Source organism: Panthera onca, chromosome B4, assembly GCF_046562875.1.
Source record: "Panthera onca isolate mPanOnc1 chromosome B4, mPanOnc1 haplotype 2, whole genome shotgun sequence".
Lineage (NCBI taxonomy): Eukaryota > Metazoa > Chordata > Mammalia > Carnivora > Felidae > Panthera > Panthera onca.
In genome coordinates, this window is record NC_138345.1 from 59,798,307 (window position 1) to 59,814,550 (window position 16,244).

Here is a 16,244-nt window from a genome sequence, read left to right on the forward strand (position 1 = left end):
TTTCTTTACAGGAGACAAATGAGGTGAAAAAGAGACAGCTAGGTGACGATTTAAATGCAGGAAAAAATACAGTGAGAGGTACTGTAAGATTGTCTCATTGAAAAGCAACATGTTAATCTTTAAGGTAGCTTCAAATTTAGAGTTCTGTATTCTTATATTGCCACTAATAATAATAATAAGCTATATACTTGAAAAATTCTGTAAGTATGTGATTAGCTTTGTAAGAAACTGTCAGTGTATTTTTCAAATTGCCTGTGCCATTTTGCAACTCCATGAGCAATGTATGAGAGTTCCAATTTTGCCACATCATTGCCAGCACTTGGTATTGTCAACTTAAATTTTTTTAGCCATTTTAGTAATTATGTGCTTTTTGTATCCTATTTAAAAATTCTTTGCCTAATGCAAGGTCATAAAGGTGTTCCCTAAGTTTTCTCTAGAAGTTTTATAGCTTTAACTCTTATACTCAAGTGTAACCTTGATTTTTTCCTCTGAAATTTAGTGCACAAGACCAAGGAATGGGCCCAGGAATCCTTTGGAGGAAATATGGAGAGCACTGACAATAGTTGTTAAGGTGAGTAATATATAAACATATATGTATTTGCAATTTATAAATAAAACCAATAATCATTTCAACATTTCTTGACATTCTGTGTGTAATACAGATTTTCCTCGATTTATAATGGGGTTATGACCTGACAAACCCATTGTAACTTGAAAAGATTGTACGTCAAAAGTGCATTTAATACACTTAACCTGCCTTACGTCGTAGCGTAGCCTAGCCCACCTTAAACGTGATCGGAACACTTACATTAACCTACAGTTGGGAAAATCATCTAATACAAAGCCCATTTCATAATAAAGTGTTGACTGTCTCATGTAATGTATTGCGTGTTGCATTGAAATGGTTGTACGGTACGAGTGGTTGCATAAGTGAAGCAGTTGTTTACCCTCATGACCGGGACCTGCGGCTGCTGCTGTCTGAAATCATGAGACAGGGTCACACTGCATAGCCTGGGAAAAGATCCAGATTCTAAATTCAAAGTATGGTTTCTTTTTTTTTATTAAGTTTTATTTATTTCTTTTGAGAGAGACAGAGATGGCGCACAAGCAGGGGAAGGGCAGAGAGAGAGGGAGAGAGGGGATCCCAAGCAGGCTCCACACCAGCAGCACAGACCCCAATGCTGGGCTCAAACTCATAAATCATGTGATCACCTGAGGTGAAATCAAGAGTCGGAGGCTTAACCAACTGAGCCACCCAGGAGCCCCTCAAAGTATGGTTTCTATGGACTGCATACGGCTTTCAAACCATCATAAAGTTGAACCATTGTAAATCAAACCATCATAAGTTGGGGACCATCTGTACACACAACCATGAATTGTGGGCAAGGACGACTGTCAAGAAGTAGTAGACCCACTGACTTCTTTCTCATGCATTACCATTTATTTAAAGAGATGAGGCCAAAGAATTTGAATACTGATTCCAGGGGAATTCTACCAAACATTTAAGGAAGAGTTAACACCTGTTCTCTTGAAGCTGTTCCAAAAAATAGAAATGGAAGGAAAACTTCCAAACTCTTTCTATGAAGCCAGCATTACCTTGATTCCAAAACCAGACAGAGACCCCACTAAAAAGGAGAACTATAGACCAATTTCCCTGATGAACATGGATGCAAAAATCCTCAACAAGGTATTAGCCAACTAGCTCCAACAATGCATTAAAAAAATCATTCACCACGACCAAGTGGGATTTATACCTGGGAAGCAGGGCTGGTTCAATATCCGCAAAACAATTAACGTGATTCATCACATCAATAAAAGAAAGGACAAGAACCATATGATCCTCTCAATAGATGCAGAGAAAGCATTTGACAAAATACAGCATCATTGCTTGATAAAAACCCTCAAGAAAGTAGGGGTAGAACGATCAAACCTCAAGATCATAAAAGCCATATATGAACGACCCAACACTAATATCATTCTCAATGGGGAAAAACTGAAAGCTTTCCCCGTAAGGTCAGGAACAAGACAGAGATGTCCACTCTCACCACTGTTATTCAACATAGTCTTGGAAGTCTTAGCCTCTGCAATCAGACAACACAAAGAAATAAAAGGCATCCAAATCAGCCAGGAGGAAGTCAAACTTTCACTCATCGCAGATGACATGATATTCTATATGGAAAGCCCAAAAGATTCCACCAAAAAACTGCTAGAATTGATTCATGACTTCAGCAAAGTGGCAGGATATAAAATCAATGCACAGAAATCGGTTGCATTCCTATACACTGACAATGAAGCAACAGAAAGAGAAATCAAGGAATCAATCCCATTTACAGTTGCACCAAAAACCCTAAAATACCTAGGAATAAATCTAAACAAAGAGGTGAAAAATCTATACACTGAAAACTATAGAAAGCTTATGAAAGAAATTGAGGAAGGCATAAAAAAATGGAAAAAGATTCCATGCTCCTGGATAGGAAGAACAAATATTGTTCAAATGTCGATACTACCCAAAGCGATCTACATATTCAATGCAATCCCTATCAAAATAACACCAGCATTCTTCACAGAGCTAAAACAATCCTAAAATTTGTATGGAACCAGAAAAGACCCCGAATAGCCAAAGCAATCTTGAAAAAGAAAACCAAAGCAGGAGGCATCACAATCCCAGACTTCAAGCTATACTAGAAAGCTGTAATCATCAAGACAGTATGGTACTGGCACAAGAACAGACACTCAGATTAATGCAACAAAATAGAGAACACAGAAATGGACCTACAAAATGTATGGGCAACTAATCTTTGACAAAGCAGGAAAGAATATCCAGTGGAATAAAGACAGTCTCTTCAGCAAGTGGTGCTGGGGAAACGGGACAGCGACATGCAGAAGAATGAACCTGGACCACTTTCTTACACCATACACAAAAATAAACTCAAAATGGATGAAAGATCTAAACGTAAGACAGGAAGCCATCAAAATCCTCGAGGAGAAAGCAAGCAAAAACCTCTTTGATGTTGGCCACAGGAACTTCTTACTCAACACATCTCCAGAGGCAAGGGAAACAAAAGCAAAAATAAACTGCTGGGACCTCATCAAAATAAAAAGCTTCTGCACAGCAAAGGAAACAATCAGCAAAACCAAAAGGCAACCGATGGAGTGGGAGAAGATATTTGCAAATGACATATCAGATAAAGGGTTAGTATCCAAAATCTATAAAGAGCTTATCAAACTCAACATCCAAAAAACAAATAATCCAGTGAAGAAATGGGCAAAAGACATGAATAGACACTTCTCCAAAGAAGACATCCAGATGGCCAACCGACACATGAAAAAATGCTCAACATCACTCATCATCAGGGAAATACAAATCAAAACCACAATGAGATACCACCTCATACCTGTCAGAATGGCTAACATTAACAACTCAGGCAACAACAGATGTTGGCGAGGATGCGGAGAAAGAGGTTCTCTTTTGTATTGTTGGTGGGAATGCAAGCTGGTACAGCCACTCTAGAAAACAGTATAAAGATTCCTCAAAAAACTAAAAATAGAGCTACCCTACGACCCAGCAATTGCACTACTAGGTATTTATCCAAGGGATACAGGTGTGCTGTTTTGAAGGGACACATGCACCCCAATGTTTATAGCAGCACTAGCAACAATAGCCAAAGTATGGAAAGAGCCCAAATGTCCATTGATGGATGAATGGATAAAGAAGAAGTGGTATATATATACAATGGAGTATTACTTGGCAATCAAAAACAATGAAATCTTGCCATTTGCAACTACGCTAATGGAACTGGAGGGTATGATGCTAAGTGAAATTAGTCAGTCAGAGAAAGACAAATATCATATGACTTCATTCGTATGAGGACTTTAAGAGACAAAACAGATGAACATAAGGGAAGGGAAGCAAAAATAATATAAAAAGAGGGAGGGAGACAAAGTATAAGAGACTCATAAATATGGAGAACAAACTGAGGGTTACTGGAGGGGTTGTGGGAGGAGGGGTGGGCTAAATGGGTAAGGGGAACTAAGGAATCTACTCCTGAAGTCATTGTTGCACTATATGCTAACTAATTTGGATGTAAATTAAAGAAAATAAAATTAAAAGAAAAGAATTTGAATAATGAAAATGGTTTCAAAACAGCACACATTTAATGGAGAAGCATAAGGTTAGACCAGTCATTCTCCTTTGGAAAGGAGTTATATTCCTCTATGGCTAAGGAGATTCTTCAGATTATACAGGTCCCCACATCCATATGCTGAGGTTCTGGTACAAACTCTTTCTTCACCCATTGAGAATAGATGCATACTGAGCCGCTGTTACAAAAGAACATATTTGATCTCTCAGATAAGTTGCTATGGGGAAAAGTCGTGAACTCTTATAAGAAGTGTCTAGTGACTCATGGATAGGTTTAAACTGGTCTTGAAGAAAGCATAGGGTTTGGATGGACAGAGAAGATGGAAATCATTTCAAGTATGATACTTGATAGAGGGGCAGGAAATTAACCATGAGATATTCACATTCCTGTGGGGCACAAGTTAAGGAAGGGAGATAAGTCTGAAAGGATAGATTATGGTGAAATCGTGGAATATGAACTCCATAAATTAGTCATTTTGTCTACCTTATTTACTTCTGTATGTCCAGCATCTGGAACAGTGCCTTGCATATTATAGGCCTTCGTGTATGTTGAATGAATGAGGCCTTGAATGTCAAATTTAACATTTAGGACATTATCTTCCAGCATCTAGACAGTGGAGAATAACTGGTGGTATTAATGGAGATATGCACCCAGAGTTCCAGCAGGGGATTGAGATGAAGCTATAGGAAGCAAGGGTATAGGGGGAAGGCAAAAGTTAAGAACTCCTAAAAATGTTCAGACAGAGGGTGAGGAGAAAGAAAATCCAGGAAGATAAAGAACCACTGTTAGATAATAAACAGAACAAACATAAAATATCACTTTATAATTTACAAACTCTCTCTTATGCATGATAACACATAGGGCAGGCATTGCTTCTCCCATTTTACAGAGGTAGAATAATAATATAAACATTAACAAAGTAGAGGTAAAAAAAAAAAAAAAAAAAGAGCCAAACCAATTGCAGAAACTAAAAGTAGTACTAAGAATAACTGGCTAGGGGCGCCTGGGTGGCTCAGTTGGTTGAGCCTGGGCTCAGGTCATGATCTCACAGTTCGTGAGTTCGAGCTTCGCTTCAGGCTCTGCTGACAGCTTGGGGTTGGGGCCTGCTTCAGATTTCATATCTCCCTCTCTCTCTCTGCCCCTCCCCTGCACACACTTGGCCCTTTCTCTCAAAAATAAATAAACATTTAAAAAATTTAAAAAAAAAAAAAAAAAGAATAACAGGCTAGGGAGTGCCTGCCTGGCTCAGTCAGTATAGCATGCAACTCTTGATCTCGGGGTTGTGAGTTCAAGCCCCATGTTGGGTATAAAGCTTACTTTAAAAAAAAATCAACTGGATTTAGTAAAAATTAAAAAACAAAGTACAGGTTAATCAGTCTGGATCTAATCGGGAAATAGAAAACACACACTAATTTGAACAGAGGAGGTTATATATAAAGAGTTATTATTAAACTAGAATAGGAGAGTAACTACTTTAAAAGATGTAAAAAGAGGGGAGTCTGGGTGACTCAGTTGGTTGAGTGTCCAATTCTTGATTTGGCTCAGGTCATGACCTCAGGGGCCTGGAATCAAGCCTTCCATTGGGCTCCTCGCTGAGCATGGAGCCTGCTTGAGATTCTCCCTCTCTCTCTCTCCCTCCACCCTTCTCTCCCTCTTGTCTTCGCATGCTCTCTCTCTAAGAAAATAAAAAGTAATAAGTTAAAAACTAAGTTTAAAAAAAAAAGATGTAAAGAGAACTCAAAAGGATACCTAGGCTGTTGGACAGTGTCCAAGGAAGGGAAAACTTGGAGGAAGGCCCACTCCCCAAGCCTGGGTTTTAGACCTCATTAGAGAAGGTATGGTTACCCCCATGGAATAGCAGGGAAGTTTGCTGGGTTGCCTGAGCCAAAGCTGATCCGCAGCTATTAGGCTGTGGGCAACAACCCTCTAGGGCACAGATGAGCCAAGGCTGGTCGGATGGTGCACAGAGAGAGTCCAGCTGCCACTGCTGACAGGAGGTCTGGAACAACCCAGCGTTGATGTCAAAGAGTCGTGAAGTGGTCAATTTGGCCTGGACCTCACTGCAAGATCACCAAGGGATGGTGTATGGCTGGTGCAGAGTGTCTCCAGATATCCCCCTCTACACAACATTGATGCACCTTTAAGCAGGAGTTTAACAAAGAAAATCATAGCGCACTGACACCAGAAGCCTCCTTCTTCCTGCAGCGTCTCTCCCGTCCCCTCTACTGGCATTGTGCTCACCATAATAAAGAAATGCTATAAACAGCAATCCATTAGCACAGAATAGATATAGGAACTGAAAAGGAATAAATTGGTGGCTTGCACCATGGATTATTTGACATTTTCAAGAGTGCCTGTATACAACTGAGCTGTTCTGAGCTGAACTGGGGTGCTGAGAGAGGATTGAGAGGGAGGGGGAGTGGAAGGAGTAGAGTAGGTAGCTGAAGGTTGACATAGCAACTCTAGAGCAAAGTGAGAGATTTTATGTCCCAGCATTTCCGTATAAAATCCCAGAAAACAGGAAAAGATTCTGATAAACCGAGCCCAGGTCTCCTACCCAAACCTGGTCTTTCCCTGTGGCAAGAGGCACTGAGTATCATGATTGACCAAGCCTGAGTCAGTCGCTCACCCCTTTGGCCACAGAGCTGAGTCACTGTGATTGACAGCTATATCAGATCATCATAAGGTGGGAGAGGGAAATTTTCCCAAAGGGAGAGTGTTATGACCAAAAGAGGGACAGAGATGCTGGTGTCTATTACAGGGATGAAAATGGGATAAAGCTGTCTCTGAAAAGGGCTTTTTGTTGTTGTTGTTGTTTTGTGTTTCTGTTTTGTTTTGTTTTGTTTTGTTTTTACTGTATTGTTACATTAATTCATTCTTTTAAGAGTCCCGTATTAATCTTAGGGCAGAGCTGGATGGAGGTCATGACAGGAAGCAGTGCAAAGTGAATGCTACATCAGAATGCGTCAGTAGTCTCCCTCTCTTACTCCTCTGACAGTCACCACAGAGCAGTCAATGTTTTGAGATAGTAGAATTTTTATTTTAATTCTCCATTAATTGATGTGAATGATATATAAAAACAAAGCGATTCTAAACCTTAAATATTTCTCTGAAGATAGATAAAATCTATTTCCCCCTTCCCAAGAAGTACGCATGGGTTGAACTCCAATGTTGCTGCTTTTGTTTTGCAATGGTCTGAAGTTCAGTACAGTGAAATCCAGTTACCCAACTGGAGTTAACTATACCAAGGCAATGGATACCAGCAAGAAAGGTGTGGAAAACAATGCCGGTACCCATTTGTTCCTCGGTTGGATCAGAAGAGTTTCAGTGATACCAAATCTTGTGCTGGTTGTGACATCTGTGTCTATGAATATGCTGACTGTGACTGGGCACCCTTCATATGAAGAGATCTGAGTTCTTCATGGCATGCCAGATGCAGTTGCTATTATTGGATAATCATCCAATTTCTCCATATGCCTTCCAAGGGAAAACGAGTCAATTTCAGGTAAGCATCTAAGTAGCTCTTACTTATCTGCTCAGCATTGTTTCTTTATAGATACTAAAAATAAATAGGGCAAAAATTTTCCAACTTGATCCCTTTAATAATTTATATGTAGGTGTCTCAGAGCACTAAGAAAATTAAACTATTTTTAAAGGCTGATAAATAACAATCTACTACGAGGAAACCAGTCTGAGAAGAAAAATAATTCAACATTCTAATTTAATAGAATACAGCATTTTTTGACACATCTTAATTGTTAGTCATATTAACTAGTTGCTAGTTATAGTTATATATGTCATATATATTACATATAATATATAGTTATATATATAATTACTATACTGTATTATATATATATGTATATATATATATATATATATATATGGTAATTTAAAAAACTTTTTTTGGTGAAATACTTAGCCAAGATTTTTTTTAATTTTTTTAAATATTTATTTATTTTTGAGAGAGAGAGTGCAAGCAGGGGAGGCACAGAGAGAGAGGATGACACAGAATCCGAAGCAGGCTCCAGACTCTGAGCTGTCAGCACAGAGCCCAACAGGGGGATTGAACCTATGAACTGTGAGATCATGACCTGAGCCAAAGTCGGACGCTTCACTGATGAGCCACCCAGGCACCCCTTTAGCAAAGTATTTTAATGAGTTTAATGATTATTTTGTGATTTGTACTCAAAGTTTGTGTTTTTTCTTAAGGACTTTATAAGCCTAAGATGAAAGAATGTTTTTTTTTAGGGTTTAAAAAAACTGTTTATGATTAAACTTGACAAAGACCTCAATATAGACTTTTAACTCTTGGTACCAAGGCTCTGCCAGAGGGACAGAGCAAGCAAGTTTAAAACCTCTTCCTATTGGCAAGTTCAGACACTGTTTCACGTGTAATTGAACAGGTTACACTCGTTCACAGCATCAAACTTCCAAGATGGCTGGAATTTGGTTCTCCTACGAAGACCTTGCAAGGACTGCCTTTAGAAGATGACGGAAGAGATCATCAAATCGTGGTGCTGGTGTCTGGAGATCTTTGTTTCTAGTGAACACAAATAGCCCCCATCATCTTTACCCTTCATGTGCTGGCTAGGAATGAAGTAAGGGGAGAAAGCTTGTTTTCTTCTCCAAATGGGCAAGTGTCTTCATTCAAAAGTAGCAGGGCAGTTCCGTGTGGTGCTCACCTTATGGACTTCGTCAAAAGAACCAGGCAGGCTTTGGAGAAGTAAAATCTTAGATTAGAGAAAGAGTGAGGAACAGAAGACCATCACAAATGGGAAGAAGAAGAGACATTTCACTGGAATCTTAAAGCAAAGTTTATTGTGGAAATTTATGGAATTGGAAAACAACCTCCTGAAATAAATGAAATCTTGAGAACTTAACTTTTATTTTTCATGTCATTTTACTTTACACTCAGGGACCATGCATTAATTGAAAGCAGTCTTTTCTCTTTTTCTCTTTCAAAAGGCAGTGTCCTGTATACATGCATGCCTTATAAGCACAGAATATGTCTCAATATTATGGTAGCAGTAAGGAAGAGAAACTGGAAGTTGGGCAACCAGTGTGAGGGGGTTAAAAAAGGAGCGCCTGGGGGCTCAGTTAGTTAAGTGCCCGACTTCAGCTCGAGTCATGATTTCATGGTTCGTGAGTTCGGGCCCCAAATTGGAGTTGCTGCCGTCAGCAAAGAGCCCACTTCAGATCTTCTGTCTGCCTCTCTTTCTGTCCCTCCCTGGCCCTCTCAAAAATAAACATTTTTTTTAAAGTACACTGTGAATTTTATATTGTGCTCATGCAGTATCTATGAAAAATTGATTAAAAAAACAGTTCTACATTTCGATTATTTTTTATTTTCTTCAAATAATTTTCCAATGTGGAAATAACCATGTCATTTGCTATTCCACTTAACCTAAATTTTTGAAGGTTATCTCTGCAAAGTTGCTTTTAATTTCTAAAAGGATTTTTATGCAAAACTACGAAGATTATAGTTCAGGCCAATAACACTAACTCCGACATAGCAACTCACAATTTGTAAAGTGCTTCCACATATATTATTGCATCTTTTTTTTCATTGTTTTTTTTCATTTATTTATTCATTCATTAGATAAGGATTTGGTGAGTGGCCACTATTTGCCAGATCCCTGAACTAGGAGTAGGAGATAATATGAATAAATTGCCACTAAGGAACTCAGTCTAATAGTCCAGAAGGGTATGCAAAAATGTAAAAAATGATAACTAAAAAATTAGAATATAGAGTAATGTGTGCAGTTACAGCACCATATATTAGATATAGAGGCTAAATTAGTAGCTTAGTTCAATTTGGGGAAGGATGCTGGCAAAAACTTTCTGGATGAAGTAATGCCCGTGACGGATTTTTAAAGTTGAAGCAGCTAGCTAACTGGGAAAGGAGGAAAGACACTCTAGGTTCAAAGAAGGACTTGTTTCATGGTTACAAAAACCATTGGAATGATTTACAGGTATGGACCTGTTGAATCGGTACAAAAACCAACAGTTACAACAAACCTTGTGTGTTTAGGAAACCACATAAAATTTGGTATTGCTGGAACACAGCACAAGTTGGGGAGTGGCAGGAAATGAGGCTGGAGAAGTTAGCAGAGCCGGGACCTTACAAGGTTTGTGGGCTCCATAACAGTTACCACGTTTGAAAGTCTTGGAGATGAAGGGAGGAAGTGGAAGCCTTAAGAATGTATCACAAATATAATCCGTTCATTCGACTCTAAAAATAAATAACATGTTCCTATTCTTAAAAGATCTAGAATAATTTTTACACTTTTTTATACTTAATCTTTTGGTTTAGCAAGCCTGCTCATTTCAGTATTAAACTGGTGCTATCCCCCCCTCAAAGGCTTTTGGGATCTGTGAGAGTCACTGCTTGAATTTCCACTCAGCATAGCCAAGATCTTCTAGACGTCAGCATCATGACTCAACTCTGAACTGAAACCCAACCATGGGCGCTTCTACTTAAAAAACCACACTGAGCGAAGCACCTGGTTGGCTAGAGCGGTTAAGCATCTGACTCTTGATTTCAGCTGAGGTCATGATCTCACAGTCCATGGGATTCTCTCTCTGCCCCTCCTCCTGCTCACATGCATGCACATACTCTCTCTCTGTCTCTGTCTCTGTCTCTGTCTCTCTCTCTCTCAAAATAAATAAATAAACATTAAAAAAAAAGAGAGAGAGACAACACATTTAGTAACTTCAGTGACCACTAACCAGTACTGCCATCTAAAAGGAGATCCCCTGTTGGTCTAGATGCAAAAAATATGAGATAAAGAAATATAACATAGGGGCACCTGGGTGGCTCAGTCAGTTGGGTGTCCAACTTCAGCCCAGGTCATGATCTCACCGTTTAGAGTTTGAGCCTCACATCAGGCTCTGTGCTGACAGCTCAGAGCCTGGAGCCTGTTTCACATTCTGTGTCTCCCTCTCTCTCTGTGCCCTCTCCCCACCCCACCCCCCTCAAAAACAAACTTGAAAAAAAATTTTTAATAAAAATTAAAAAGAAGAAATATAGCAAAGCAAAGTGATGGGAAGGATGGAAAGAAGAGGATACAGAAAGATAAAAGGAAGGGTGCAAGGGAGAAAAGACACAAGTAAGGTGAAGAGAAGGACACAGGGAAGAAAACAGGGAGGAGAAAGATAAGAAAGGTCCCGGGAAAGGGAAAAGGAAAGAAAGGAACAGGAAAGGCACGGTAGAGTAAAGGTCTTATCTGGGTGCCAGGAAACTGGCAAATTACCTTATATCAATTAATATTCAAAATATGTCTGCAAGGAAAATGTTATTTTACCTATTTTATTTTTAAAAACTGAGGCTCAGGGTGGGTGATGGGTAGTGAGGAGGGCACCTTTTGGGATGAGCACTGGGTGTTGTATGGAAACCAATTTGACAATAAATTTCATATATTGAAAAAAAAACTGAGGCTCAGATCAGTTAAATAACTCAAAAGCATATAACTAGTCTAAGTGACAAACTGAACTTATAAACTTTCTAACTCCAAAACCCACAACTTTTCCACTAAAATCCCTACCTTCCAGTTTGAAGTCAGGACACCTGAAATGTGGATCAGGCTCTTACTCTGTGTCTTTGGGCATTTTAATTAGCCACTTTGAATGAGTTTTTCAACCACAAACTAAGGATTATAATAATTGCCATTCCTTCCCTCCTCGTTATCAGAGGTAGCAATGAGATGATGTATGTGAGAATACTATGGATACTCTGAAGAACTACATAAAATTAAGGGATTGCTAATAAAGCAATAATCCATGCTGTGTTATTCTTTTAAATCTTCAGCATTAGGACTCAAGGAGACTCAAGGGAGTTTTCCACCATTATAGCTGAAATTACTGTTAAAGCAGCTACTGAAAGTCTTAGTGTTCAAGAGCGTCTCTTTTTTGGTATATGCACTGGCAGACTATTTCACTTGGATCCTTCCTTAGTGACTATGAGTCCATTCACAAGCAAGATAAACAAGCACCTGTGGAAACCTCCAGTCTTGGCTGAAGATCCTAGGCATGCCTTTCCTTTATAAGGTCACTCTTTAGAATTCCACTGGTTAGCAGAGACTGTGGAATATGAGGTTTCTACGTTACTGACTGAGCTAATACAAGTTTTTCAATATCATGCTTCCTGTAAGTATCTTCCCCAAATATTATATTTTAAGATAGAAGTCTGGATATTACTTTACAAATCTCAAAGAAGAAGACCGAGACAGTTAGGGGCTATCTCAATCACATCAGTGAAATGTCAACAAAACCAAGCAAGCCTTTCTGTTTCATTACCCACCTTTCTCTGCTTCACTAGATCCCTGAAGATGAGGCATCATCAATTCCTAGTTTATTTGCTCCCTTAAGACAGTTTGCTCCTAACCCTGATCCTGACCTTATTCTAAATACACTAAGGTACGTGGAGATTAAAAGCCCACTACACACGTTGGTGTCACAAAATCTCTTAAAGGAAATGACCTTGACAACAAACCTAGAAGGTTATTCCTTCTATTAATAGCTACTTCACTCACAAATGTTGACTTCCTTCAGAGTAGAACTTCCACAGTGTCAATGTTATTTAAAAAAAAAAAAACTAGACTTTACAGAATAGGCAATAAAGGAGCACACCCTGATGCACAGAATAAAAGGACAAAAGCCTCCTGTTTTATCTGACCTTGTCTCAGAATCGATTAATCAAGCTTGGCATTCACAAGCCCTACTTGCCTTCTCCAAGTACCCTCATTTTTCTTGGGTCCTCTATCTCTCAGGAAGTAATGCAAAATAGAGCCACACTTTCAGAAGGACTATCTTCAATGACAACATTTCTCAGCAACTGGAGTGGCCCTGTTCCAGCCTACCTGGAAAGATCTGTACAGTCATCTTACAGTTTCTTGACTCTTTCAGCATCAGCAAGGGAGACATTGGCAGCCTCGCATTTTCCCCTTGAGTTCAGCCAGTTGCACCTGTCAAGTCAGCTAAAACAAAAGCATCTTCATGAGCATAAACATATGTTAGAGACTCCTACAGTTTGTCACCAGATTCATTCATTCCCCATTCCTATGGAAACAATTTTACCTCTTGGCATGAGCGTAAACACAAACTTTGTAGGGGATGGCACATCTGACTCGACATGTGATATGATTATGAAAACCCAACCTTATTCTAAGGAGACCTCATCATTTACTCAGTTACATGATTTATCTGTTTCCTTCCTTTCTGAGCTTCCCAAACTTGCAAAGTCCTCTAGGTACCAGAAGGTATGAGCTCAAAGATTATAAAGCATGTTCTTACTCACTGGTACTCAGGCAGAGAATATTTAGCTCACAGCAAATTTTTAAGAACTAGCAAACCTTTTCCAGGCAACATGGTGTTTAACCTGGATTCTACTGAAATGGTGTTAAATCACCCACATAACTCCAAAAACGTATTCACAGCAAGATATGGGACTACTGGGGCACCTGGGTGGTCAGTCTGTGAAGTGTCCAACTTTGGCTCAGGTCATGATCTTGTAGTTCCTGAGTTTGAGTCCCACATCAGGTTCTTTGCTGTCAGCACGGAGCCTGCTTTGGATCCTCTGTCTCCCTCTCTCTGCCCTTCCCCCCGTTGTGCTCTCTCCCAAAAATAAATAAACATTAAAAAAGATATGAGACCTCTTATGACATTAACAGTATACAAGGCAAGTTTGTAGCAGTTGGTTAATTTTCTATTTGCTCTATTTTTCAGTGAATCTTTATAGTAACAAGCAGTAACCAGCAAATGTTGGTTAAAATATTAAGATTAAAATAGAGTACCTAAATGTTAGCTGCAGTGAAATTATGAGTTTTTAACTTCCTTTTCCATATATTTTCTGTATTTTCCAATATTTCTACAAGGAACATAGGCATTTTCAGGAGGAAAAAAAATAAGAATATACTACCTAAGAAATCAGCAAACAAATACAGTATTATCTTATGCCCCATACAAATTAAATACAATATTCAGATATGTCAAAGTTTCACAGTCCTGTAAGGAACTTCAAGCTATCAGTTACACTATGCTCTGTCTACTTATTATCATTCCTAAATTATTTTAGAAAGACACTAATCATAAGACATTGCAACCTTATGGTCCATCACAGATAAATCCTTGCTAACAAACTCAATTTCTATTGGTAAAGTTAAGACCATCATTTTTCATTTAGCTTCTGTCTCATGATATACTGTTAACACCTGCAGTACTGTGATTAAGAATTCAGTATCTATAGTCAGACAGGAGTTCAAAATCTAGCTCTATAATATACTATGTGTATGACCTTGGATAGTTACTTAATTTTATTATTTCATTTTAATCATTTATACATTGAGGATAACAGTTATACTAGTATATTTATTGTGAAGATAAAATAAAATATTCACTTAGCAGAATGCCTAGTGTATGGTGAATGTTTATGATATACAAGCTGTTATCCCTGGATTAAGATAATCCACATCAGAATGATTTTCTTAGAACTTGTTTCATATGAAAACCTACTTGTATGGTAACTTTCATGGACAATATTTAATTATGGGGCATTTACTATGTTTGAAGTAAGCATCTCAATTAAATAGATGCTCACCATTTTATCTGGATTCACTACAGAGTTTCCAGAAACATTATTTAGACAAAGTGCAACCAGTTTGTCTTTCAATAAATATGAATTGCTTCAAGCAAGAAGGATTCTGGCAACATGTGCTCTCCACTCTGAATCTCAAAAACCTGAGGACATGTCACACCCAGGTAAGCATTTCTATCATCAAGGAATGGTAAGGCTAATGAAATCTGAGCCTGTTTGAAGTCATCTCCCTAGGAGTCAGAACACACACTGTTAACTAGTCTCATGAAACATGCAGCAATGCTCAGGTCTCACTTTAAAAAAAGTCTTTTTGTTCATCAAGTGAGTGCCCTATTCTCTCTTCTAGATTCAGTATCCTTTTTCCGGTAGCATGACACTCCGCATCTTGCCAACTTGGTGCTACCCACAATATCTAACATTTTTTATTTTATTTCATTTTCTGAGAGACAGAGAGCAAGCCAGGGGAGGGGCAGAGAGAGAGAAGGAGACACAGAATCCAAAGCAGGATCCAGGCACAGAACCCTGTGCAGGGCTCGAACTCATGAGCTGTGAGATCATGACCTGAGCCAAAAGTTGGATGCTCAACCAACTGAGCCACCCAGGCACCTCAGCTACCCACAGTATCTAAAGCAACCTACCCTTGTTGTATTGCAGCATATCCCCATTTTTCTGATAATAAGTCACTCTAACTTCCTTCTCAGACAACCCCACACCATGTCAATGCTGAGCTTCAGTTTCTCTCCAGCTTCTTTGAAATTAAATGTCTTAATTTAGTTAGTTAATTACAGCAAGCACTAGCTCATTTCTACACCTTTGTTCAATTATATGACTTTTATATGCTGAACTTTAAAAAAATTGCCCCATTTAGGGGAGCCTGGATGACTCAGTTGGTTAAGTGTCTGACTTCTGCTCAGGTCATGATCTCATGGTTCATTGGTTCGAGCCTCACATTAGACTCTGTGCTGACAGCTCAGAGCCTGGAGCCTGCTTCAGGTTTTGTGTCTCCCTCTCTGTGCCTCCCCTGCTTACACTCTGTCTCTCTCTCTCTCCAAAAATAAATAAACATTAAAAAAAATTTTCCCCATTGAGCTCTTAACCACACACACACACACACACACACACACACACACAATCAGTTTAGGAATTTGGGCCCGCTGCCCCCAGCCCAGATTTGGTTGCTTGATGAACTAATTTCAAGATTTTCTTCATACTTAATTTAAGACTGAAAGAATTAAGAAATTTGGAAACTAACAAATTCTATGAATATATTAAAGCAGCCTCAAGCCAAAATGCAAAATCTATTAACTGATTATGAGGAAAGATTAAGAAGGAAAGAAGAGGGAAGAGAAGAGGGAGAAAGAAAATGGTAGAAGAAGGTCTGACTGAGCTTGAGACAAATGAAACTGACTCTTGAGTAGATGGAGGCAGTATCCCAAATCAAAGGCTAAAAACAGAGATGAAAGAAGTCAGTCTCTTTCACTCATCTCTGGGGCTACTTATGTGGTACC

General features: G+C 38.9%; 1 long non-coding RNA gene across 4 annotated transcripts in view; it reads left to right on the plus strand.

Moving 5' to 3' along the window:
• Positions 1-14,896, plus strand: part of LOC132694591 (uncharacterized) — a 59,511-nt gene extending 44,615 nt beyond the window's left edge. For 2 of the 4 annotated variants that reach the window (XR_009617393.3, XR_013556808.2), the window contains exons 4-6: positions 500-571; positions 7,047-7,647; positions 8,549-9,120. This is a non-coding gene — a long non-coding RNA (uncharacterized LOC132694591). Of the gene's footprint in view, positions 1-499; positions 572-7,046; positions 7,648-8,548; positions 9,121-14,762 lie in introns of those variants that run through there. The other 2 variants (XR_013556809.2, XR_013556810.2) reach the window with 2 other exon arrangements.
• Positions 14,897-16,244: the final 1,348 nt, after the last annotated feature.